General features: G+C 42.9%; 1 protein-coding gene and 1 long non-coding RNA gene across 5 annotated transcripts in view; both read right to left on the bottom strand.

Annotated features, from left to right (window-relative positions):
* The window catches only part of GPAT4 (glycerol-3-phosphate acyltransferase 4), a 33449-nt gene extending 29800 nt beyond the window's left edge, over window positions 1–3649 (bottom strand). Inside the window, exons 1-2 of one of the 4 annotated variants that reach the window (XM_087418571.1) lie at window positions 3574–3640; window positions 2089–2224 (exon numbers count right to left, since the gene is read on the bottom strand). The gene's annotated coding sequence lies outside the window, so the exon portion shown is untranslated. Of the gene's footprint in view, window positions 1–2088; window positions 3143–3573 lie in introns of those variants that run through there. The other 3 variants (XM_087418568.1, XM_087418570.1, XM_087418569.1) reach the window with 3 other exon arrangements.
* A 17660-nt stretch (window positions 3650–21309) lies between these two features.
* Window positions 21310–26234, bottom strand: LOC147913365 (uncharacterized). The gene is made up of 3 exons (XR_015548854.1): window positions 26075–26234; window positions 23540–23632; window positions 21310–22688 (listed from the first exon to the last, which is right to left on the bottom strand). It is a non-coding gene; the product is annotated as an uncharacterized LOC147913365 (long non-coding RNA).
* Between the last annotated feature and the right edge of the window lie 63 nt (window positions 26235–26297).

The following is a 26297-nucleotide window of genomic DNA, read 5'->3' as shown; positions in this document are numbered from 1 at the left end:
AAGGGCCTACAACTGGAACTCAGCATCGGCTTAGGTCTGAGGCACAGCTCTGCTACCATCTGGTCTACATGACCTTGAACAAGTCATTCCGCTTTCCTCGATTTAAGTTTCCTCATCAGTTTTTTGTTTGTTAATTCAAAAAGTCAACAAAAATGTATTATGCTCCTACTTTTTGGAAAGCATTATTCTAGTATGGCAAATCTTGAGTTTACAGTTTACTAGGAGGTGCAGTGCAAACACGCTAACCACTATTACACAAGACAAAATAAAGAGTGCCCAAAGCAAAGAGACAGGCCTCCGTAGCGGTGTGGCAGGTGCGTGTGTGTGTATGTGTTTTAAAGAGAAAGAGTACCTCACAGGAGTTAGAGAAAACTCCAAGCACTTAGAACGTTCCTACTAACTCGCAAGTTCTCTGCTCTCGACAAGCATTCACCGTGCTATAGTAAGCAGTAGGAAGTAGCTTGTGAGACATGGAATGGATGATATTTAGTCAAGTTCTCTCCATGAACATAATGATACAATAAGTAAATGACATGCCATGATGAGGTCCTGTTTTACTTGAAGAAACAATTCTGCAGTACAGTTCAAGTGTAACCAGGACCAAATAACCTCGGGCTTCTATCTCCAGAAAGCAAGAGATCTTTTAAAATAAAAGGTAACCTTTTGTGACGGGCACACAGATGAGAGAAATGGTTTATTCTTTAGCAGAAACCAGTTACCAAGTTAGGCTAAAATCCTGTTAGACTAACCACAGCACTTTCTGACACCACAAACACAAAAAAACCCCCGCATAAAACACACAATCCCCACCTCCACCCTAGGGCCTTGTCTTTAGGGGTAACGATTTACCAAGACACTCAGATGCTGTTATTTCAGCGAAATTTCCATAAAGTGGACATGCATGACAACTGCTGTACTTAGGTCACGAATCCATAAGAAAAGTCCATTCTGAAAGTAAATTTATAAACCATTATGTTATATCATATAAACTGAATTTATAAGCAAACTCAAAGATGCCCTTGTTCACAACATTCCTGGTAGGTAGAATATCCCCATTTGAAAGGTAAGAAAATTGAGGGACAAGTACCGAATTTACTTGTCTTTCTTGAAATAAGAAAACTTAATAGCATCAAGTGTGCTAGGGGGCCGGCCCCGTGGCTTAGTGGTTAAGTGTGCGCACTCCGCTGCCGGCGGCCCGGGTTCGGATCCCGGGTGCGCACCGACGCACGGCTCCTCTGGCCATGCTGAGGCCGCGTCCCACATACAGCAACTAGAAGGATGTGCAGCTATGACAGACAACTATCTACTGGGGCTTTGGGGGAAAAATAAATAAATAAAATCTTTAGCAAAAAAAAAAAAAAGTGTGCTAGGAAATGCATACCACGGTTTTCTTAAAAAAAAAAAAAAAAAGAAAAGAAAAAGCCTAATCTATGATCAATCCAGCCAGGATCAATCCTTATCTGTCAATGGCAAGAAAGCATGTTTTACAGGAGGCTATTGTTCTGTCTGCTATCAGGAGCAAAACATAACGGGTATACTCCAAATCATTCCAGTTTCCTTTAGTAACTCTTCGTTAAAGCTATGAATGTAATCTAAATCCTTTTAAAGCGTGTTCTTATTCTCAGTCTGGTATTCTAAGATTAGAATTTTCCCGTGTTTCCTAAAAGCTTTGATTAGAACTTCTCATTTGTCCCAAATGGAGTTTAAGAAATAACTTAAAGCCTATCCCCTAAGTTTTATTATTCCAGAATTTGGTTTAAAAGTTCGCATTTAGCGGGCCAGCCTGGTGGCGCAGTAGTTAAGTGTACGCGCTCTGCTTTGGCGGCCCAGGGTTCGCAGGTTCGGATCCCGGGCGCGCACCTATGCACCGCTTGTCAAGCCATGCTGTGGCGGCGTCCCATATAAAGTGGAGGCAGATGGGCACGGATGTTAGCCCAGGGCCAGTCTTCCTCAAGAAAAAAGGGGACGATTGGCATCAGATGTTAGCTCACGGCTGATCTTCCTCACACACACACACACAAAAATGTTCGCATTTACCCATCCAAACCCTTCATTGTAAGAATGTTCAGTTGTAGCCCTTCCACATACTTCTCTTTCCTGAAGGAAACAACCTCAAGGCAAGCGGTACGGCAGAGCAGAGAGACTGGTGGGAGACGGCGGGTCCAGCCTCAGTTCAGCCTCTTATTCTCTGTAGACCTGGACGAGTCACTGAACCTGTCTGGACCTTGAGGGTTCATCAAAAATGAAAAAGTTAGACCAGATGATCTCGAAGTTCTCATCCAGATCTGAAATACATTTTGTTCTAACCTGTCCTCCAGCAGCTCAATCATTTTAGATACCTTTTCTGGTCCTTCTCCAATGCTACTAGGTGTTTATTAGTTGAAGGACTTATAACAGTAGACTGTGTCCCAATGAAAGTACCTGATGACTTTAAGCGATAGCAAGATTTTTATTTCAAATCTCAAGCTACTTTTGACAAGGATTTACCCCAGAGATATGGAGAAGGGGGAACCAGATAGAGATGTGGATGGGACAGGCTTAGCCTTAAGGTGAGTTGTTGAGGCTGGACGATGGGTAACACGCTGGTTCACTATTCTACCTACTTGTGTGTGTCTGAAATTCTCCATAATACAAGGTTGAAAAAAACAACATCACTGTCAAAACGAGGAAAAATACCAGACTGGCATTATTACACAGTCTCTTTTCTACACAGTCTTGGCATGACGATAATTGCTTTCCACACCATTTCCCCTGGGTTGACATAGAATCTACAAGACACGAAACTAAGGAGAGGCACTCCAAGTTCAGCCAACATTAAGGAAAATGAACCAGAAAGGTAGTTCTTCAACTGTCGTGAAGGTTATCAACGAGAAGATCCACGGCACGAGGGCAGGAGCGGCGAGAGGCACCGGCATCTAGTACAGCACGGCCCTTACCTCCACAGAGCTATACTATACGTTTCACATACTATATTTCCCCTAACTTTTCAACTGACGTTAAATAAAGGCCTATGGGGAACGGAAAGTGAGGAAATAAGACGCTCTGGTAGGAGGATGCCTAGCGGGGCGTGAAATCAAAACGGAAAGGCAAGGGATTGAGGGTTAGGAAATCCTATGGAAGGAAAAATGGGATTCCTTTGGAAGAACAAGAAAGGAAAATATACACCCCAGGGAAGTCAGAGAAGATAAGAAACCACCACAGGTGCAGGCGCTTCCTCGTGATGCCGAACTGCCCTCCGCTCTCCCCAGCGACATTCCCGGCCGCCAGGGGAGGGCGGCCGCGGGGCGCCCGGGCCTCGGGGGTCGCCGCGGGGTCACCCCGGGCGGGCCTCGCCGCGCCTGCCGGGCAGGGGCGCGGCGCCGGGAGGCGGCCCGTTCCACCGCGGGAGGGGCGGCACCTCCGCGCGGCCACGAGAGCCGGGAGGCGGCAATGGTGTCTCCCGACGCCCGGGCGGCGCAGGGAGCGTGCCCCGGGGCGCAGGCCCTCGCGGGGCGCCGCCCCGAGCCCACGCTCCGCTCTCGGCTCCCCGGAGGGCAGTGACCTTCAGGAAGGCGCCGGCTCGGCCCTACTCACCCACCGCGACGCCCCGGCGCTCCCAAGCCCTCCGTGGCCGCTCGCTCCCGCCCTTACCCGCGCCGCCGGCCGAGCGTGCGTAAGGACGTGCGCGCGCCCGCCCTTTGTTACGCCGTCCTGACGTGCCCCCCCCCGTCCACCCCGCCCCCCGTCTCATCTCGCGCCCGCTCCCTGGCGCCGCAGGGGCCCCGAGGGGCGGGGAGGCCGGGAGGCGGGGCGCCGCGCCGCCTGCCCGGTGGGCGCGCCCGGGAACCGCCAAGCGGCCGCTGCCCGGGGCGGGCCAGGTGCTGCTGAGCTGCTGCTGGGCGCCCTGGCCCCGGTCGCCGGCCCCTCGCCGTGGCGCGCGCTCCCGGGGTTCCGGCTCTGATGCGGGGACGCTCCCTAAAGAGGGGTCTCCAGGTTTCTGAGCTGCGCCAGGGCCCGACTCCTGGCCACTTCCCCAGGGTGCGCCAGCACAGGTTCTGGAGAGGGTGAAATCGGCCCTGATCAGCGAGAACACGCTTGAGTCCTAAATTACCTTGTCATCTTGGGCTGTTGTAGTATACAGTGAGATGCAGTTATTTATGTAAAGAACTTAACTCACGGCCTGGCACGCTCCAGACCTGGGAGCTGCCGTCACCGTCACTGCCGCCGCCGCCGCCACCACCAGCACCATCATCCCTGAGTCTCATTTGCCTTACTAGGGAAGCCAAGGGGTGCAGGGGTTGGTGTAGGCGATCTCCATGTTCCCTCGCGGCTTCAACTTTCAAGGTCTACCTCAGCCTGCAATCGATCACTCTACTCAAGTCTAGGAGTACCTGCTGGAGTTTGCACGTATATTTCTCACCATGTTTTCAGACGAGACACCTAACCCAAGCTTATCATCTCCCCTAGAGTTCGTCCTTCTTAAAAAAAAAATATTAGCCTTTCTCCTTCCTGTTCTTAAAAGATGTTTTTGCCTCCAGTACCAACTCCTGCCCCCTGGTTTATTCTGCATACTGCTACCCGATTGCCGTTCCACGCTAAATAATCTGATAATAAATCTTGAGGGTAAAGCCCACATTCTTTTGCTTTTTGATGAGGAAGATGGGCCCTGAGCTAACATCTGTTGCTAACCTTCCTCTATTTTTTGTATATGGGATACCCCCCAGCGTGACTGGATGCGTGGTGAGTAGGTCCATGCCCAGGATCCAAACTCACAAACCCCAGGCACCAAAGTGGAGTGCGGGAACTTCACCGCTGCGCCACCAGGTCTGGCCCCTAAAGTCCACATTCTGAAACCTCAAAATCTCACTATAAGAATGATGGCTCTGCTTCAAAAACTGGACCACTCCTCCCCACATTAAATGTTACCACACCTATTTGGGACTTGAACTCAGTCATTTATCCATTCATTTAACGAGCTTGCATTGAGCCCTTACTATATGGCCAGTTTTTTGTCAGAGCCCCAATGATGCAAAGTTGAATAATGCATGGCCATGTCTAATCTTCAACTAGATTTGGTTCCATAAAAGGAGAAACTGGACGTCATACACTTCTGTGTCCTCCCCAACGCTTGGGATAGGGGTTTAAAGTGGCCACCACCATCTTAAACTCTCTTTAGGTTCTTATATCTGGTCTCCTTTCCTACCCCCAGAACCAGTCAAAACTTAGAAGTAGCCCATCCAACTGCTCTGCTCACATGTATTCATGTTTAAATTTTCTCACAATTCTTACCATATGTTACAGTTCTTTGTATATAATAATTTTGAAATTAAAAAATGTGTCACACTTATTAGAGACTCAATGCAAATGGTGTTGATTGATTCTTTGCCCAACCAAGTAGTAGACTCAGTTGTTGGGTATCAGCACACACACATGCACACAAGCAGGGGAGAGTGTGCACACATTCACATTCTCTAAACTTCTTTAGCGCAGGAAAGCAATCAAATTTCCCTCTGAAGAGGAAGTCAATTAAAACCGGGTTCATACAGTTCTCTTAGGCTCCAAAGTTTTGTTTGGAAAGGTCAATGATCTGGGCACATCTCTGTCACAGTCATTTCTAGGCACAAGGAATACAAATGAGAGAGATAAAATGAGCGAGTAATGCTTGAAAAGTTAGACACAACACAGGTTTATCTATAGAGAAGGCCTAGTGCCTATAGCATGACCAGGCTTATATCTAACAGCAAATTCCATTTTTTTTTTTTTTGGGAGGAAGATTTACTCTGAGCTAACATCTGTGCCAGTTTTCCTCTATTTTGTACGTGGGTCGCCGCCACAGCATGGCTTAGTGAGTGGTATAGTTCCACGCCCAGGATCTGAACCCAGAACCTGGGCCACTGAAGCAGAGTGCACCAGACTTAACCACTACACCGTGGGGCTGGCCCCCACACTAAATTCCTTGCAACTGAATTTGGACTGTCTTCAGATTATTGTTGAAGGTGTTTTCACATTCTAGGATGAAAATACTCTTGTACTACAAAAACTATGTGATTATTTTAAATACCTGATGAATGATAGTCCATTAAAAGAAGGGGATCACAGTGTTTAAGGTCTCAGTGAAAGGTTTAACAATCCCCATCCCATCCTAACTTTGAGCTCATTTCCCAAAATGCACCTCTATAATCATTGTGTTTGCTGTGTATCTGGCACACAGTTCTATCAAACTGGTAAGACACTCCTTTTAAAAGATACTCCAGGGCCGGCCTGGTGGCTTAGCGGTTAAGTGCACGCGATCCGCTACTGGTGGCCCGGTTTGGATCCCGGGCGCGCACCGACGCACCGCTTCTCTGGCCATGCTGAGGCCGCGTCCCACATACAGCAACTAGAAGGATGTGCAACTATGACATACAACTATCTACTGGGGCTTTGGGGAAAAAAAGGAGGAGGATTGGCAATAGATGTTAGCTCAGAGCCGGTCTTTCTGAGCAAAAAGAGGAGGATTACCATGGATGTTAGCTCAGGGCTGATCTCCCACACACACAAAATATAAAAGATACTCCATCCCCCAGTAGAATAATACCGTCAGTGTGCTGTATAACTTCTCTCCCTTCCATGGTTACCTTTTCCATGTACAAAGCCTTTGACATTCATTAAGAGGTGAATCCACAACTGTTTATTACACAACTAGCAACACCAATGCTCATTTCCAAGCACCAACAGAAAAGGCCAAATTAAGCAAAAGTTGTGTTCTTTTTTTAAAAAAATTTAATTGTAAAATACACATAAAACTTACCATCTTAGCCATTTCTAAGTGTTCAGTAGTGTTAAGTATATTCACATTGTTGTGCAACCAATCTCTAAAAATTTTCCATCTTCAAAAATGAGAACTGTATAACCCGTTAAATAAAAACCCCCATTCCCCCCTCCCCCCAGCCCCAGACAACCACCATTCTTTTTGTTTCTATGAATTTGACTACTCATACCTCATACTCATATGAGGTATAAGTGAAATCATACAAATTTTGTCTTTTTGTGACTGGCTTATTTCACTTAGCATAATGTCCTCCAGTTTCATCCATGTTGTAGCATATTGCAGAATTTCTTCCTGTTTAAGGCTGAATAATATTCAATTGTATGCATATATCACATTTTCTTTACCCAATCATCCATTGATAGACGTCTGAGTTGCTTCCACCTTTTGACTATTGTGAGTGAGGCTGCTATGATCGTGAATGTACAAATATCTGAGATCCTGCTTTCAATTCTTTTGGATATATACCCCAAAGTGGGATTGCTGGATCATGTGGTAATTCTATTTTTAATTTTTTGGGGAACTGCCATTTGAGATGCTATTCTTTGATGTATGAGTCTGGAGTTGGGAGGAGAGATCAGGCTAGTGACATAAATTTGAGAGTCATCAGAATATTGATGATACATGTTGGATCAGATTAATACAAAAATTCTCAGACTTAAGAAGTAGAGACTTTGCAGTTAAGAGCAAAATGAAGAAGACAAGTTTTTCAGTCCATATCTGCACCGGGGTCCTCAATTTGAAAACATGCAGACTCAATTTTGCCAATTCACATCAGGATGATCTGGTTCTGGGGACTGACTTGTAGTAATCAAACCTACAGGAGATGCTGACAAAAAGAGAAGAATTATTTATTAATTCAAGTGGATAATTGAAAATGCAAATTAACTGGAATAATAGAATAATAGAACTGGAATAATAGAATCCATAGGTCAGCTCACCCTTAGCAGTAGGAAAGTCTCCATGGGAAACCAAATCAACCTCAACAGGTTGTTTGTTGACTGTAAAGTTTTAAAAAAGAAAAAAGGAAATGTATGTCTCTAAAGGCTCTGGAGATTTGATATATCCTGAAGTTCTACTTGTACAGAATTCTACCTGCCAAGCAGCCAAAAAAAAAACAAAAAACCTTGGCTGAGCAGATTCTTGGATGAATATGGTAAACCACTTTTCTTTGCCCAGCTCTCTGTTTTCTAAAATTCACTGCCATCTACCATTATCACCTGCATTAAAACAACGGCTGCCTTCCTGGGATTCTTAAGGAAAGAAAAGGGGAGATTCCAATTACTTTAATAAAAATTTTAAGAGTCTAGTGGAAATCACATATATAAAAAAGGCCACTAAATTAAGCTAACTGAGATGTAATTTTTGGCAAACATCTACTCATCTTTTAGGGACTCACTTCTGGGGTAAACTCCCACAGGAAGTTTCCTCTGATTTCTCCCTAGGGGTGCATTCTCCATGAGCCCCTAACACTCTCTGGGTACCTCCAACATTATTTATTTCTATTGATTATCTATTTAGATGTCTGGCTCCCCTCACCGGACTGTAAATTTTGTTTTATTCATCTTTCTATCCCCAATAGTTAGCATAATGTCTGGCACATAGTGGTTGTTCAATAAATGTTTGTTGAATGAGTGAAAACTACATGATGACTACCAGAAACTTGATAAATTATGTATGTATTTAATAAAATTGTGAAATGAACTAGTACTTAATGCATGAAATTTGGTAGACAGTACTTGGGGTATGTGGGAAAAACAGTAAAAGGTGTTCTTAACAGCAAAAATATCAGAGCTCACTGAATGCAAACATTACCTAGATAGAAAAGGTTGTCATAAATTAGACCAGTTTTTCTTAGTCTGGATGTTTCAGAGGTCACGAGAGTCCTGGGCCACTTTTGTTTTTTTGAGAGTATCACTATTAAAAATATATATATAATTACAGGATTACAACTGTGGCATATAGTACACATGTGTATTTCCAAAATTAACAATTTTAACAGAAAAAGGGGCAAATAACACAGTTGTGCTATTTACAAGATAAGGCTTTATGAAAATATCAAATATTAATTCAAAGTGCACTACAGGCAATGTGGTCTGTCAATGAAACACAAAAGTGAAATTCAAAGATGACTAATGAGCAGCATCTTTTTTCAATCCTGTTAGCTATCTCGGTGGTTGCACATTTTGAGGAGAAAGAATTTCCTCTACCCTTCAAAGATTCTTTCAGCTCGTCTAATAATCAAGCTGAAACAAGACAGATTAACAGGAGAAAAACAAATTTAATTTTGTACATACGGGAACACCACATACACGAGAAGTTCAAAGACACAAAGGTAAAATGAGGTATATATGCCATCTTGAGCCAAGAAATGGGATAGAAGCCTGGGGCTTCATAGGGGAGGAGGGTAATTCACAGGATGATAAGAAGAGCAGATGTTCAGTAATTAGACGTTTGCCCTGCCATACAGAGAGATCATAAAAAGGTATTTCTGGTAATAACTCTTATTATGTGCAAGGCCCCAATTTACATTCTTTAAGGGAGAGGTAAAAGTTTCTCTTGAGCCCGCAGGGACTCGATGGCCTTTAGCTCAAAATATTCCACCTGCCAAGGTGGCACATCTTGGGGAGGACTGTTCTGAACCCCTTCATACTTCACTGGAGTGTAACTTCATTGGAGATAATATCAAAAGTCTAGATTTCAGGCCCCCTATAACTGAAAAACCTGACCCCTGTGGTCTTCCACTACCTCCCTTTCCCAGTGGTAGGCCCTGACCTGAGTTGTATTTTTTTAAAGGCTCATTGATGAGATTTCAGAAACCCTAGTTTCATTAGAAATATATTACAACACATTCTAGAGGCAAATCACCTTTACAGCTGGCTACTCGGTTTTTCCTTTTGATTCTTACCAACTTTAATTTGAGAGAGTGACCCCCAATTCTGACAGCATACCCTGTGGGGACCGCCTACCCTATTCGTGATCATCCCTTGATGGAGTCAGGACTAGAAGGCTGGATAGGGAGAGGGAGGAAGCAGGTGCAGTTACAATAGCATTCCTTATCAGATGAGGAAGCCGCAGCTGTGTTCACAGTGTCCCTGGAAGCCTGTGTGTTTGGCTGCTTCTGTCTTTACCCTGTTAGCCACCTGGTTGTTTTACAGATTGAATCAGCTGGGGAAGGCCCTTTAGGGAGAAAAAGAAGAGAATGCTGCTTGCTCAACCACAGTGACTGCATTTATATAGCCTGCCACTGGCACAAACAAATGTAGCCCAAGAAGTCGAGGATCAGAAGAGATAAAGATTTTTTTTTTTAAAAGAACAACATTTATATTTAAAATTCGTCATCCATGAACAATAATCTGAGAGAATAAACAATCTCCGAAAAGAGGCTAAAATCTTCCAAAGACTGAAGATCTCAGAGCATTTCAAATTGAAGCTAGTGGCATACTTGGCACAAACACTCATGTATATTCCAACCCGTACCTTCCGAGCATTCCAGGGCTGCCAGCCTGGGGGCCAGCAGGGTGGACAGCAGTCCTGCTCCAGCCTTCCCAGATCCTGGGGGAGGCAAACAGTTCAATAAGCAGTTTCAATACAGGGTGATAAATACAACAGGGAAGAGGGGCATAGGAACAAAGGTCAGGCTTCTGGGTCTCAGTAAATTACATGCACAAAAATGTACTAAACAGCTAATATTTTGAGGTAGACAGAGTTTTCCCAGACTTTTATCTGCTGAAGAGGGGGAAGGGGCGAGTGTTTACAACATGAACCGTTGAAGATGCTTTAATGAACATTTCTTTTGGTAAAAGTTGAAGAAGCAAGACGATTTCAAGTTATCAGAAAACTGGCCCTTTCCAGATGGAGAGAAAAGTAGGAAAACCCCTTGGTGCGCTGCATCCCTCCTGTCTTCCATGTGGAGAGCCCTCCACCTCTCCTGTCCACCCACACAGTCCTTACAGACTGTCTGCCAGGCCTGCTAAATAATTACATATAGAAGGTTTATTTACCTTTCTCCTGTTTCCACATTCCAAAGGCTTCCCTGCAAAGAGTAAGGGCACTATTCCCAGCATCTTCCTAAAGGAAACTTCATCCCTTTGGTGAGGAAGAGAGCTTGCCCGTGTGAGAGAAGAATGCGAAGCATTCAAGGTCTTCTGGGCGCTAGGAGTTGCTTTCATACTGTCTCCCTACTATGAATTCAGGAGCAAGACGAGTCTGAGTAAAGCCCCAGGAGAGGTAGGAATACGCACATCCTGGGCGAGGAATTCCAGCTTTGCCTCTGCAGAAAAAGTAACCACGGAGGTCTCGCCCTGTCTGTGGGCCCTCAGCGAGTTCTGTTTCATTCTGAGGAGCAGGACTGAGAACTGGGCACCGAACTACGTTTTGCCCTTCATTGTTGTCCCCTAAAAGCTGCTGAGCACACTCTCAAGAGAAGCAGAACTGGAAGGTGCCCGCGGCCTGGGGGACCTAACGGCAACCGTCTGGAAGGCGAAGCGGTCGGTCTCGCCTCCGCAAGGACCGGGAGCGTGAACACAGAGCACCTCTTGGAAGGCGCCCCAGGCATCAGAGGTGGTGCGCATCTGCCCTGCCTTCTGGAACCCTGCCTGCGCGCCGCACGGTACCTCGCAGGAAGCCCCCTGTCCGGCGCACTGCTCCAGGCACACGCTCTGCGTCTGCAGGCGCCTCCCGAACCCCTGGAGCCCTGCCCGGGTGCGGGGAAGCCCAGGGCGTAGGTCGTGGCTCTGGCGAGCCAGGTGGCGCAGGGCGCGGGAAGCTGGACATGGGACGCGAGACTTCTTCAGAGTCTCTGCCTACAGCATCTTCAAATCTGTGCACGGACGTCAGCGAGAGCCCCTTCGTGTCTGCAAAGACCCCTTGGGTCACTGGGGTTCATGCGGTCGTACCAGGCAGGAGTGGAAGGACGACTGGGGCCGCAGCTCTGCTCCGTCAGGCCGCAGGAGCTGCTGCGGGGAAGGGCTGTGGCTGCGGCAGAGGTGCATGGGGCGGTGCACAGAAGACACGCTGGCAGCACTGGGACCTGTGACAAAAGGGGAAGGAAGTTCTGACGACAGGGCAGAAGGACCAGGAATTCTCAACTGCAGCCGGCCGCGTCACCGCCCTTCTCCTCCCCTGCGGTCCCCTGGCCACAAGTGTCTGATGAAACTGGATAAAAAGAAGCACAGGCGAGAAGTGGTAGTGGGTTGGGCACCAGGTGAGAGCCGTCAGTTCCTGGAGACAGGGGCGCTTACCCCGCGCAGCTGCAGGCGGCAGTGCGCGGCGGCGATGTCGGCTCCGCTGTCTGAGGCCAGTTTCCCCGGCAGGAACTATTGATGTGCTCCTGACCCCCAGAGGGCCAGCAGTACTGAGGCATTGGCCCCCGGGAGGCAGCCAATCAGAAAGGCCTTTCCTGTCTTCAACACTGGGAGAAATGAAAAGGATGTGACCAGAAGTGTGACTCAGGCACTGTGCCCCAGGCCGCCAGCACGGCCACCAATGACGGGACAGCCTTAGGGTCACTCCTGGGTTACCTGTGGCAGGTGTCTATGATAAGGAGAGAAGGACAATGACACAGACAGGCGTGGAGGGATGAGAAGGCTCCCAGCCCATCCCCAGGGGTTCTGAACGTCCTTCCCTGCCTCTCCTGTGAGGGAGTGTGCTTTGCTGCGCTTCCTTGTGCTGTTACACGCTGTTACACTCTTTGGCCTCTCCTCTCCACCTCATGGTTTCTTCCCAGTCATGCGTTTACTGCCTTTGCTCTGTTTCTGTGTTGGTTTACTCCTCTGTACCCCTGTGTGTGTGTCTGTGTGTGTGTGTGGTCCAAAGAAAGGAGGGTCCTTGGGTGTGGCACTCACTGACCAATGTAGAGAGCACCCATAGGGCCTTGGGCAGGGATCTCTGGTTCAGTCAGTGGTGGCAGGAGTGACAGGATCACAGGATACATAGTACACCCATTAACGAATCCCACCTGGTGCACCTGGTGGCACTCCTGGGCTCTGCAGCTGGACATGATCAGATTGTCTCCGGTGGTGACAACTTTCCTGGTGTTCCTACCTCTGGCATCCTTCTCAGTCTCCTTTGCAGACCCAGGTTACTCTCTGGACCCCTGAAATCAGCTCTCCACATTTTTCACTTTATACCTTTTCCTTGGATGCTCTTATCCAATTTTGACAATTATTCAATTACTTTCCCATGCTAACTCCCAAGTCTGAATCTTTAGCCTAGACCTTTTTCTTGTGCTCCAGACTCCTAGAAAATGGTTCTATTTCTTGATCTGGGTGGTGGTAACGCAGGTGTGTTCCCTGTGTAATTTTTCTGTCTGTATGTTTTACTCCAAACAATCAAAAGTTTATTTTAAAAAAAAACCCAAAGCAGCAAGGAGGTAAAATTGTTAATTACATAGTGGTTTGGAGATTTTATTTTTACAAAAATGGCCTCGGATTATTTATAGGCAATGTGCAGTTTTCACTTACTATACAGTGGACATCTTTTCATATTAGTATGTTATAGATGTAGCTCATTTTTCACCATGGTGCATGTGTTCTATCATATGGGTGCACCATACTCTACTACAGACGTTTAGGTGGTTCTCAATTCTTTTGCTAATAAAATAGCGCAAATAACGCTCTTGTATACATACGTTCATGTACGTGTGTGAGAATTTCTCCATGACAGATATTTAGAATGAGGCCTGGGGCCGGCCCTGTGGCTCGGCTGTTGGGTGCGCGTGCTCCGCTGCTAGCGGCCCGGGTTCGGATCCCGGGCGCGTACCAATGCGCTGCTTCTCTGGCCATGCTGGGGCCGCGTCCCACGTACAGCAACTGGAAGGATGTGCAGCTGTGACATACAACTATCTACTGGGGCTTTGGGGGAAAAAAAAAATAAATAAAATTAAAAAAAAAATAGAACGAGGCCTATTAGTTCAAAGGGTATGCACATTTAAAGTTCTGATAGGTACTGCCAAATTGCCTCCAGACAGGCTGTATATATTTATAATTTTGCCAATAAGCTTTGAGTTGCTCTTTTTTCCTATCTTTGCCACCACTAAAAATGATCAAATTTTAAAATATTTGCCAATATGAAAGGTAAAAAATGTATCTCATGATTGTTTTGACTATATTTTTAAACAAAAATGGTCTGTAGTATTTTTTTCATACATTTCTTGGCCATTTCCATTTCCTTCTTAGTGAAATGCATGTTCAAACCTTTTGCCAATTTTCAAAGTCATTTGTATGCTTTAAAATATATAGTAGAAGTAGTAGTAGCTCTTGTGTTAATTAATGATATTGGCACAGTGGGCTATCTATCTGGAAGAAAATAAAGGTAGACTCCTGCCTCACACCAAAATAACTGAAGAATTTAATTAAAAAAACTGTAAATTATAAGGAAGAATTATAGGAGAATATTTGTATAATTCTCGGTGGGAGAAATTCTGTATGGCTAAAGACACCATAAACAAGATCAACAAACAAAAGATTAGGAAAATATGTTTGTACATGTTTGACCAACCTGGTGACGTTGCTTCTTCGTGAGTCAGTTTTGATCCTTTGTAGTTTCTTAGAAAATTAGCCATTTCCTCTAAACTTTTAATTTAATGATATGAAGTTAAACAGGGTGTTTTCTTAATTTTTAAAAAGCTCCATATTATCTGCAGTTCTTTTATTATTCCTAATATTCTTTATTTTGTTTTATATTTTTTTTCAGGGTCAGACTTGAGGTTTTATTATTTAATTTGTTAGATATACTGATTTTTTCGTTGTCTAGTTCATTATCTTTTGTTTTCATTTTACGATTTCCCCTTTTATTTTTTTACCTTCTGTTTCTACCTTCTTCAGTGGAATACATATTTCATTTATTTTCATTCTTTTCTATTTTCCAAGAAATGCATTTATGATTGTAAATTTTTCACAAAGAAAACCTGTACATTTTTACACCCAGTGCTTATTGCCATTTATTTCTAAATAGGTTCTAGTTCCCATTTCAGTTTTCTCTTTGACACAAGAATTATTATGATTATAATTGAAATTTCTAAGGGATTATGTTGGGGGGAGGATATATTTTTCATGTTGCTTATGAGTGGTATTATGGGTCATCCTTCCTTCCTTCCTTGTGGACAAATACTTATGGATCCCTACTATGAGCTAAACAGTGTGTCAGGTGCTGAGGTACAAGGTGAACAAAACTGGCAAGGTGCTGAGCACGTGGGGTTAATTTCTAGCATTCAGAGAATGTAGTCTTTATTACTTCTATTCTGAGGAATTTATTGAGATTTTCTTTGTTGACTAGTATGTGAACAAATTTTCTAAAAAAAAGGAAATGTTTTCTCAATTTGTTAAAATGACATTTTCTCACTTGATCTTCAAATTCTAAGGAGTGTTCAAGTCTCCCATGATGATTGTGTTTTTCTCAAATCTGTACCTTCTCTAATAGTTTACACTTCATATAACAGTGTAACACTATGTTGTTTGGTATGTGAAGACTCAGTACTATTATATCTTCTTGGTGATTTTATCTTATATCAATGGATGATAAACTTCTTTATCCCATTTAATTTTTTTGCCCTGAAGTCTATGTTGATAATTCTATTGCTACCCTTATTTTGCTCTGCTAACATCAGTCTAAGTGTGTTTATTTCTCTATTATTCACTTTCCTATTATTTTAAGTGTGAAGTTATTTTGGGGGAACAGAAAGTAGCTGGATTGTATTTTTCCAGATTTTTCTTTTTCTGATTCTTTGTTTTTTCAATAAGTGCTAGGTCTCCAGTTGACCTACATTTGTTTGTCTCTATTCACATTGGCTAATGCCAAGCATCTACATTTCCCTTTGATTTCTTGAGTCTTCTGGAAGAGACGTCTCGTTCTTCCTTTTTTGTTGTTTTCTTCTATCTCTTTGCATTGGCCGCTAGAGTGGTTGTCTTTATCTCTATATGACAGTTACTGGAAAACTGCTGTTCAGGATTCTAACCCTGCTTTTGTCACCTTTTACTTTTGTTTCTCACCTGTCCTTGACAATTTTTAGTGTTTCCTCTGTCATCCATCTCGATTTTTCTTTTCTTTTTACTTCAGGCATTGTCTTTTTGCCTCCTTCCCTAGTGATATTTCTGGTTTCGTTTCGTAGTTCTTCTGGTTCTTGTCAGTGAATTGCACCAGTGTACATCTGTTTTTGTGTGGACTTGGATTTCGTCGGGAATGTTGTTTGCGTCACGTTTTGGCACTCTGGTTCTTTCAGTGTCTTCTTCCGCTTCTCCTGATATTTGATGTGAACGGTTCGTGGTCAGGACCGCAGTCCGCTCCTCCATCTTGTTTTGGCAGAGAGAATGCAGCCTCTTCATCTCGCTTCCAATTATATAGGCTATTTGGTTTCTATATTGGCCATCTGGTGATGTCCATGTAGACAGTCGTCTGTTCTGTTGCTTGAAGCACGTATTTGTGATGGACAGACTGTTGGCTTCGCGGAAATCCACAACTGGTCTGTTTCATCTGACCCTTTGTCCAAATTTTCTGATGACGTTCAATTCTGCTTTATTTCCTACTTTTGCGTTCCAGTCACCTGTAATTATCAGCATGTCTAGTTTTGGTATATGATCAATTTCTTCTTGGATACTTGTGTAAAATCCTTCAATTTCATCTTCTTCAGCATCTGTAGTTGGAGCATAGACTTGGATGATGGTTAATAGGTTTTCCCAGAAGTCTGGTTGATATTATTTGATATCAATAATTGTAGCCCCTAACTGCCTGTGCTACATCTTGCCTGCTTATTAGAGCCACTCCGTTTCTTCTGAGTTTGTCATTTCCAGAGTAGAAAACTCTGTAGTTGTCCAACTGCAAGTGTCCCATTCCAGTCCATTTTAGTTCACTAACACCAAACACTGCAATATTTAGACGTTCCATTTCTTGCTTTACAATTTCCAGTTTATGTTGCTTCAAGCTTCTCACATTCCATGTTCCGGTGGTGTATGTGGTACAGCCTTGGACTTGCCTTTCACCTGTGTGCGCTTCCCTAGACTCCTTCTGGCTTTAGTCTGGTTGCGTCATTAGCAACAGTGCTGTTCTTTGCTCTTCCCCAGTCACTGTTTGAGAGCCTTCCAGCCTGGGGGGTCTCATCTTCCAGCACTATCTCATATTACATTTTGGACTATCTTATCATAGGGTTTTAGGGGTAAAAAAAAATTTACTGATAAGGAAGTAATTTCTCCAAGGTTCTTGAGTTAATAAAAATGCCAACTCAGGACTTAGCCTAGTTTTCTTGACTCCAGATTCCAGGATCATTTCATTGTACCCCGCTCCTTGTAAAAACATTTTAGTTTTTTTTGTTTTGTTTTGTTTTGTGTGTGTGAGGAAGATCAGCCCTGAGCTAACGTCCATGCCAATCCTCCTTTTCTTGCTGAGGAAGACCGGCTCTGAGCTAACATCTATTGCCAATCCTCCTCCGTTTTTTTCCCTTTTTCTCCCCAAAGCCCCAGTAGATAGTTGTATGTCATAGCTGCACATCCTTCTAGTTGCTGTATGTGGGACGCCGCCTCAGCCTGGCCGGACAAGCGGTGTGTCGGTGCGCGCCTGGGATCTGAACCCGGGCCGCCAGTAGCGGAGTGCGCACGCTTAACCGCTAAGCCACGGGGCCGGCCCCTGTGAAAACATTTTGAAAAACAAAAAGCACCTTGTAAATATAAGGAATTAGTATTAATTTTCTGAAAGAGGCATATGTGGGACTGTGCATAAATCTGCAAAGACCGCTGGGCGGCAGGCAGATTGAAAACTGGAAGGAAACTAGAGAGATTTTCTTCTCTAGTCCTTTGCACGTGTCAGACAAGCAAGTGTTTAAACCTTTTAGGACAGAAAAATATCTACTAATTTTTTCGCATCTCTAGACTAGCTCCTACAACCTTCCTTGGTAGACTATTCCAGTCTTTTGTTATTTGGATGACAAAAAGCCTTTTCTTCATGACACAATATAGATCTCTTTCCTCTTCATAGAAAGTTCTACGTTTGGCTTTCTTTGTCATTTGTCACTTTTCTGACTCTTTTTTTCTCTATATATGTTCCTGCGTGCGCCAACCTACGCTTTAGAGAAGCAGCTTGGTTTTTATGAGACTCCCAGTTTCTTTTCCATTGCTTTTCTTCTGCTACTCATAACATTAGAAAATTTTGGTCTTTTAACATTCATTAAAAAAAAAAACTTGCATAATTCCTTCCTTCTTCCTTACAATTAAATAATTTCTTAACCATTTCCTCCTGAATGTTTTATCCCACAAAACTAATTTATCCCTTAAAAATCAGGATCAAATTGGGTCATCAGATCTAGTTTATGCTTCTAACTACCACATGTAAACTGATGGTCTCATCATTGATCATTATGTCCAGATCCCCAGCTCTTCTGGTTAATTCACTAAAATTAAGCCGTTTCATTTTAAAGGTCATTGGTGTCTAAGGCATCTTGGTTGGCTGTGAATCACAAGCAGTAAGGAATGCCCAGCATCCCATCTGATAGAGGACAGAGCCTTTCTTAGAGTCTTCCAGGGATGGAAATCATGGATCTCTTGATTGCTGTCTTAGTCAACGTGGGTGGCTATAACAAAATACCAGGGACTGTGTGGCTTAAATAAGACATTTATTTCTTCCAGTTCTGGAGGCTAGAAGTCCAAGATCAGAGTGTTGGCGTGGATGGGTTCTGGTGAGAGCTCTCTTCCTAGCTTGTAGACGGCTGCCTTCTCACTCCTCAGATGGTAAAGAGAAAGAGGGCTCTGGTCTCCTTCTCTTCTTATAAGGGCACTAATTCAGTTATTGAGGCCTCACCCTCATGGCCTCATCTAAACCTAATTACTTCTCGAAGACCCCACCTCCAAATACCATCACTTTGGGGATTGGAGCTTCAACATATGAATTTGGGGGAGACACAACCATTCAGTCCATAACAATTGCCCAGTCCACTATTTTATCTTCTTGGTAGTCCAGAGGCTTGCCTAATGTTCAGAGCACATTTCTTTTGATGCAAATAATTTTATTCTTGTTCATTTCTATTTAAAAATGAACTACTCTTTAGCATTATTCTAAAAATTCTTATTTATTTTTTATTGTTTTTAATAATCTTTTTTTTTTTTTTTTTGCTGAGGAGGATTTGTCCTGAGATAACGTCTGTGCCACTCTTCCTCTGTTTTGTATGTGGGTCACCTGCCACAGCATGGCGGCTGATGAGTGGTGTAGGTCCATACCTGGAAATCAAACCCAGGCCGCCGAAGTGGAGCACGTGGAACTTAACCACTATGCCACTGGGCTGGCCCCTTCTTTATTTTTAAGGATATATTTATATTTTTTCTCTGCTCCCCTATTTAAGCTAAAGAATTCCTTTCCTCATTAGGTCCATTTCCTATACATTTTATCATTTTGCTCAATCATTTAACTGTAGCATCAAAAAGGAAGCATATACATCAACACTCTATTGGTGGTTATTTTAGGATGGTGAGGTTTTAGATGATTTTTATTTTCTTCTCTCAGCTTTTCTTTTCTTTCCAAACTATTTACAATGACATGTATGTTTTAGTAGTTTAAATAAAGTTAAAACTAAAAGCCATTGTAATGAAAACAGTGCGGTTTTAGAACTAGAACAAATTAATAGACTAATGGGAAAGGACAGCCAAGAAACATATACACACACATGCATTTGGAATTTGACAGTATTAAAAGTCAGAGGGAAAAAATGAACTATTCAATAAATGATGCTGGGACAATTGGCTATCCATATGGAAAAATGGTTCGATTCCTACACTACATCATATCCTGAAATTAATTTTAGGTGGCTAAATATCTACATATGAAAAGCAAAACTTTGGAGTTTTGGAAGAAAATATTGGAAAATGTATCTACGTTCTTGGGATAAGAAAAGACTCCTAAAGTAATACATAAGAAGCACAAACATAAAGAAAATCAACTACATTCATTTGACTACTTCTACAGGATAAAAGACAAAATAAGAAAAGTCAAAAGGCACACCACAGACTAGGAGAGGATATCTGCTATGTATATAACCAACAGAGGATTAGTACACACAATATATAAGGCACTACATACATTGCTACAATCCTACTTACCCTGCAGATATCCCCACACATGAATGAAATGACACGTGTAAAAGGCTATTTAATGTAGCAGGGTTTGTAGTAGCAAAAATTTGGAAACCATCTAAGCAATGATTTCTAGGGGACTAGTTAAGTAAACTATGGTATATCCCCACAGTGAGATTTTATGTAGCTGAAAAAGAAATATAGGACCTTATCTATGTACCAAAATGGAAAGATCTCTAGGATGTACTATTAGGTTAAAAAAAAAAAAGCTATCTGTTACATTTTCTGTGCTTTTCTATGTGTTTGAAATATTTTATAATGAATAAAGATGAAGCTAGTTGTTACGAATGATGAATTTTATCTGCTGCACAAAGAATCAAGGAGTCACTTAGTGAAGTCCAGCAAGAGTGAGGTGGCCCGGCACTGATGACCAAATGGTGCAGGAGGTGGGCAAAGAGAGGATGATCCCCCATAAGGCTTAAGAAGTGTTCGGTGACGGCAGAACTGCTTGGGAATTCTAGTCCCCCAGTTCCCAATAAATGGTAGTAGGGTGGGGGGAAATCTAGCCCATTGAGATCCTGGCTCACTGGAGGAAGTAGGTGATGATAACAACCATTCCCACGGGATCTAACTCTATAAAAAATGCAAGCAGTACTCCTTAGGGCAGTAGCAGTTCCTGTCTCTATCTGCCCAGCCCTTTCTCCACTTGCATTCTGGTCACACATTCTATCCCCTACCTCAGTTGGGCCAACCTTAGTCATAGTGTTTGGTTCAAGCGGTGGGCACATGCCCCAGACTGGGGCTTTAAAACACAAAGCTGGGCCTGAGATGTTATCATCCCATGCTAAGCTGGAGCGGGGTAACCATGGAGCTGCCAGCAGCTCTATGTGCTGCCACGAGGATAAACTCCATCTGCAGGAGAAAATAAGGCCAAAGGACATAGAGAAGCAGGAGAAGAGAGAGAGAGAGCAGGACACACACACACACGCACGCACGCACACACACACACTTCTCAAAGTAGTGATCGAATCTGTGGACGTAGTTGGCTGTTGGAGGCTAGCTGCTATTTTCAGTTATAGGAGCCAGTAAATCTCCTTTTTCCTGAAGCCAATTCAGGTTGAGTTTCATCGTATGCAACCGGAATCACTGATCCTACAAACCTCTCTTCACACCCGATTCTCTACACTTGTCCCTTAGTTACCTCATCTACTCCCAGAACTTCAACTTCACCTGAGCACCGATGAAGTCTATGTTACATTCCAGACCAGATCTCCTTCCTGAGTTCCACACATTCAGACTCCTGCAGAAATTTCCACTTTCATGTCCCATGAATACATCAAGCTCAATATGTATGATGTCATCATTTTCTTCACTCCACTTCCCCTTAACAAAATTTTTCTATATTCCTTGCACCACTGTTATGAGAGGTTTGGAGATTCGATGGGAGACATAAAAGAAACTTTCCACTCCAACTAAATGGACTGAAGGTATATTTTATTGTATAGAGGAGAGTAAAGGTGATAGTCCACAAACAGATCCGAATAGGTCAAATATTAAGAGGGAAAAACATCAGCTCCACTGGAAAGGGAAAACATTCACATCGACTGAGATAGCAGCAGATTTGAATAGATTATACAATGAGAGGAAAAAACATCAGATCGACTGGAAAGGGAAAACATACACATTGACTGAAGGGAAATGACACAAATCAACAGGAAAGAGAAACACCAGGTTGACCAAAAAGAGAACACATCAGATCAATTATTCACAACAAATCAATTACTTCACAACAAATCAATTACTCACAACATTCACGCTCCACTGCCAGGAGAGTCCTTTTAGTCGATACAGCTGGGTGAGGATCACACGTCCTGGGCAAGGTGTCCCTTCCACAGGTGGAACTCTCACCAGGCCTCGGTTTCCAGCAGTTTATATAAGCAGTCATAGAGTTTACAGAGCAAGCATTTAGCGTTTTCATGCACAAATGGCTATCAGTGGCATATGTGCACTGAGCCTCCTGGCTATTGTCCCAGCCCGGCAGTTGTGTACGTGCATTGTTCTCTCTGGTTATCGCCCCAGCCCAGCATAGATGGCCAGTCTGCCCCAGGCCATGACACCCAAAGGACCTTGAAATTCTTACAAATTGCAACTATCTCCGTGGGAGAAAGGCCAGTTTCTGGGAAAAAGGCCAGTTCCCACACACAGAAAGCAGCTTTATATTTCTTTGTGTGCTGGTGGCTGTAGGTCAATGGAGCGGCCAAACATGGCTGTACTCATGTCAAGACATTTTCGGCCGTGGCCGTCTCCATTAACCATAAGGCACCATATGCACAGACAATGAACTTCGTACACAAGTACACAAGGCACATTCAAGAACCCAAAATCCAATGACTACAATAATTATAAAACTATCTCCCAATAAAGGACCTAAACCCCAAGGTAACCAATAAACAATCCCCTAGGATACGAAATGTTATTAACTTGATCTTGCAAATCATGTACAGCATCAAAGATAACATTAGATACGGTAACACCTAGGCCTAACAAATTAGCTTGTAGAAGTTCAGACCAGCCCCCATCACGGAGGGTAGCAGAAGGCAGGGTAGTAGAGAAATTATAACTAGTTTTGTGTGATTGATCAGATATAGTCTTATACTGAGAAGTTGCTTGATGTTTCTGAGACCAAACTTCTCGGCCATTCATAGTCCAGGTTACAGGTCCCACTGGTGTAGAGCAGTTGGTCCAACAGTGCAGGGTCAAAAGGTTGTCCTATGGAGACATTAGTTGGGGTGTAGGTCTGCAGCAGACATGGAGTTGTAGCATAGCATAGCGAGCACAGCAGGAATATCTATCTATGTAAAGAAACAGAATTTTTAGGAACATGATATAATTGTTTACTTTCTGGATACATGACCATGAGTGTTGTAGTGGGCCCTTGGGCCACTACCTCTGTAGCACAGGGAGCCGCACTGGGTGGATGTGTCACCCACATCTTTGTTCCAGGTTTCCATCCATCTGTAGCCCAAATTCTTGCATTCCTCTTTTAGTTAATTCAGTTGGAGGTTGTCCTTGTGACACATTTGGAGTCAGGAGGGGAAGTATCAACAATTGTCCCACTCATTTCCCAGACTCTATAGTTAATACTGTGTCACCACCATTACATAATATAAATTTTATTTCTCCCTGGTAATCTGGATCAATGACTCCTCCTAGTACATTAATACCTTTTGTTGTTAGTCCAGAGTGTCCTTTTAACAAACCAAAAGTGTTTTTGGGAAATCGTACCCCTATCCCAGTAGGGACTATAGATTGCTTCTTAGGGGGCAATTGAATAGAATAAACGGTGGATAAATCCAATCCAGCCGCTTCGGCGGTGGCACGAAAAGGCGGTTTAGCAGATTGAGTCCATGGCCAATAGGTTAAGGTCATAAGCTCATGGGTGGTGGCTGCCACTTCTGTAATCTTTGCTGGTAATAACCTTGACAGGGGAGTCTCATTAGGGCCTAGTTCCCTGTTATTTAACATATTTAGAGCAGTACTCAGATGGTTGTGCCACCCCTTTAATGAGCCATGACCGAGTTTCCTCAATTGTTGTTTAAGCAATCCATTCATTTGTTCTATGAGGCCTGCAGCTTAGGGGTAATAAAGTATATGATAAATCCATTCTATATGATTTTCTTTGTATAAGTTTGAATCAACTTACCTGTAAAGTGGGAACTGTTGTCTCTCTGAATTTGTCTTGTTGTTTCATAGAATTTTATGGCACTCTGTTGGGTGGCTGCTTTAGCCGGCATAGCTAATAAATAACCAGAATATATATTAACAGCAGTGCAGGCATAAACATAGCCACAAGAATTTGGCAATGGTCCAATAAAATCTATTTGTCAGATATGGGCGGGAAATAATCCCTTTTGAATACGACCTTGGTAGGGGTGTGGAACTCCCTGTTTATTTAGCTGTTGGCATAATTGACATTGTTGTACTGCAGTGGCAATATCATCATGGGTGACAAGGATTCCTCTTTGTTGTGCCCACCTGTATGAAGTTTGTTCTCCCAAGTGTTTACTCTTTTCCTGGACCCATCGTGCTAAGCCTGGGTTGTGTGTTGCATGATTTTGCACCAGCTGATCAGCATGAGAGTTATATTTTTGTTTTGTAGAAATTAAAGAACTGTGAGCATCAACATGAAATACAGTAACAATTGTGTTTTGGCATCATAATCATATGTCTTTTTATAATTTCTTTTAAGTTAAAAAAAGACTTTAATTTTGGCAGAAGTTTATCAAAAATATCAAAAGATTTTAAAACACTTGGTCAAGTAGGAAACAATGCCTAGTTATTCATTTAATCAAGTCGACAACAGAAACAGTCAAAGGCAAACAGAGTTAAAACAGTCAAAAACTAAAAACAAAAACCTTAATAGAGAGACCTCAGTCCTTGTGAACATAGGAAATTATTTCAACAAAACATAGATGTTTTGTTTTTTATATAGACTTACTCAAAGGAACACCTTTTAATCTCTATATAAAGAGCAGACCAAAAGTTTAAGAAAATTACCTTTATAAGAGAGAAAGTCAAATCCTAATTTTCCACCAGCTTACTTTAGCCAACTTGATCATGTACAAAACTCCTTAGGGTTTTACTTTCATAAACCTTTTGTCATTTACTTTTTACATTTAGAATTTGTCCTATGTCTTTTTTTTTTTTTTTAGTACTTTAGGACAAATTTATCTTTTTTAATAAAACAAACAAAAATATCTCTATTTTTTATACCTTTTTTATGGACAACATACATTTTGCTTTTTTTGTATATAGACTTTCCAGAAATGTGTACTTTTTCATAGAAAATTTCTCAACATATACAGAACATGTTTATCAATAAACCCAAGTATCTTTCAGTGTTTCTGAGATAAACTAAAGGCAGACAAATCTATGCTTAGTAACCAATTTTTAATGTTTTACTCAATAAATTTTTATCCACTTAATTTAGCAAAACTTTAAAGCTTTAAGTTACCAAAAAGATTTTGGAAGCTGTTTTTGAAATAACTTTGTCTTTTAGAAGTTTCTGTATATTAATTAAAGATTGTATTTCATCGTGAGAGGTTTTGAATCCTCTCTTTTAAGGGCGACCCTTAAGGTGAACTCATTTGAAACAGAAGTTTTCCAGAATAGCCATTACAATTTTAAATTACTTTAAAAGTTTACTTATTTTCACTTGTTGAATTTCAGATCAGGAATTCGGGGGGAGCTGAAGCAGGAAGCTCAGCGAGAGAGGGGAGAGGAGCAGCAGGTTCAGCTTCGGCTGCCGGCATGTTTAATTACTTTCTTTTACAGAGGCGGTACAATATTCCTGATTTTATTTAGAAGCCTCAAAGATTAAAATAGGCTTCCCACTAGTTATTTAACTTTTTAGCTGGCTTTTTCCAATTGCATAAGCAAATACATCAGTTTGGGTAAACTGAAATTGCCCCATTTTGGCCACTTTTTCTCTGGAGTCTATGGAATATTGCGGCCATGTGGTGTTACAAGAAAAAACTATCTTCTTCTTGGATATGGGCTCCTAGCTGAAGTCAGCCCATTTAGCCAAGAGGTGGCCCAGAGGGCTTTTCTTGGGGACAGATGAATTCCCTCCCTTCAAAATTACAAACATACAGAACAGTCAAATGGGATCTCAAACAGAACAGAGAGATGCAGCTAACAGATTCTGGGTGAAAGTCCTGCAACTATTCCCACTCCAGTAGGGATAGCCCTGCATCTTAAAGAGACAGGACCCCAGATGGAGGGGAAGGGAGTTTTCGGTGTAAGCAAAAACAGACAAACAAACAAATAATTCTAGAGCCTGTTTCCCTGTCATAAGAAAACATGCCCAGGGTCAGCAGTGCCGGGTCAGATGGAGAGCACTGGGAGCAGTCCCCAGGGCAAATCACCTAGGCAGCTGCTGGACTGTTTCCCAGGACATCCCACCCAGACCAGGGCCGCCAAGCCACGGGCAAAGAACCTCCCGGCTGCCTCGCCAAATTATTATTGGATACATATTCAGGCTCTCTATTTGTCACATAGGAGGGGCCAAATAAAACTAGAATGCCAGGCTCATGGCAAGGAAAGAGTTCCTATTTTGGGTGACATCAGCCGGGACTGTAAATCTGAAGCTTCTTTTTCCAAGAGTACTTTTTCTCTCTCTATCTTATCCCTATCTTCTATAGCCCGACAATAAGCAGTCAACAAACACCAACCTCACCATGCCAAAAAAGAAACATCATCTTTCTCTTTTTCCACCGTCTGCAAAGTTTTGGTCACATCCAATGATTCGTATCTCACAGACAAACATCCCAGGATTCACATAATCCTGACCCACTCCCCAGCCAGAGTGCAAAAGTGAGGGTCTTCCCATCCTGGAATTTCTTCCACTTTGGCTTCAGTTACCTTTTGTTTGAACAGGAAAGCCATCTCCTTAATCGAAT

The sequence above is a fragment of the Ceratotherium simum genome, chromosome 28 (assembly GCF_057802395.1).
Source record: "Ceratotherium simum simum isolate JZ-2026a chromosome 28, ASM5780239v1, whole genome shotgun sequence".
Classification (NCBI taxonomy): domain Eukaryota; kingdom Metazoa; phylum Chordata; class Mammalia; order Perissodactyla; family Rhinocerotidae; genus Ceratotherium; species Ceratotherium simum.
This window is presented reverse-complemented; position numbering and strand designations above follow the sequence as displayed.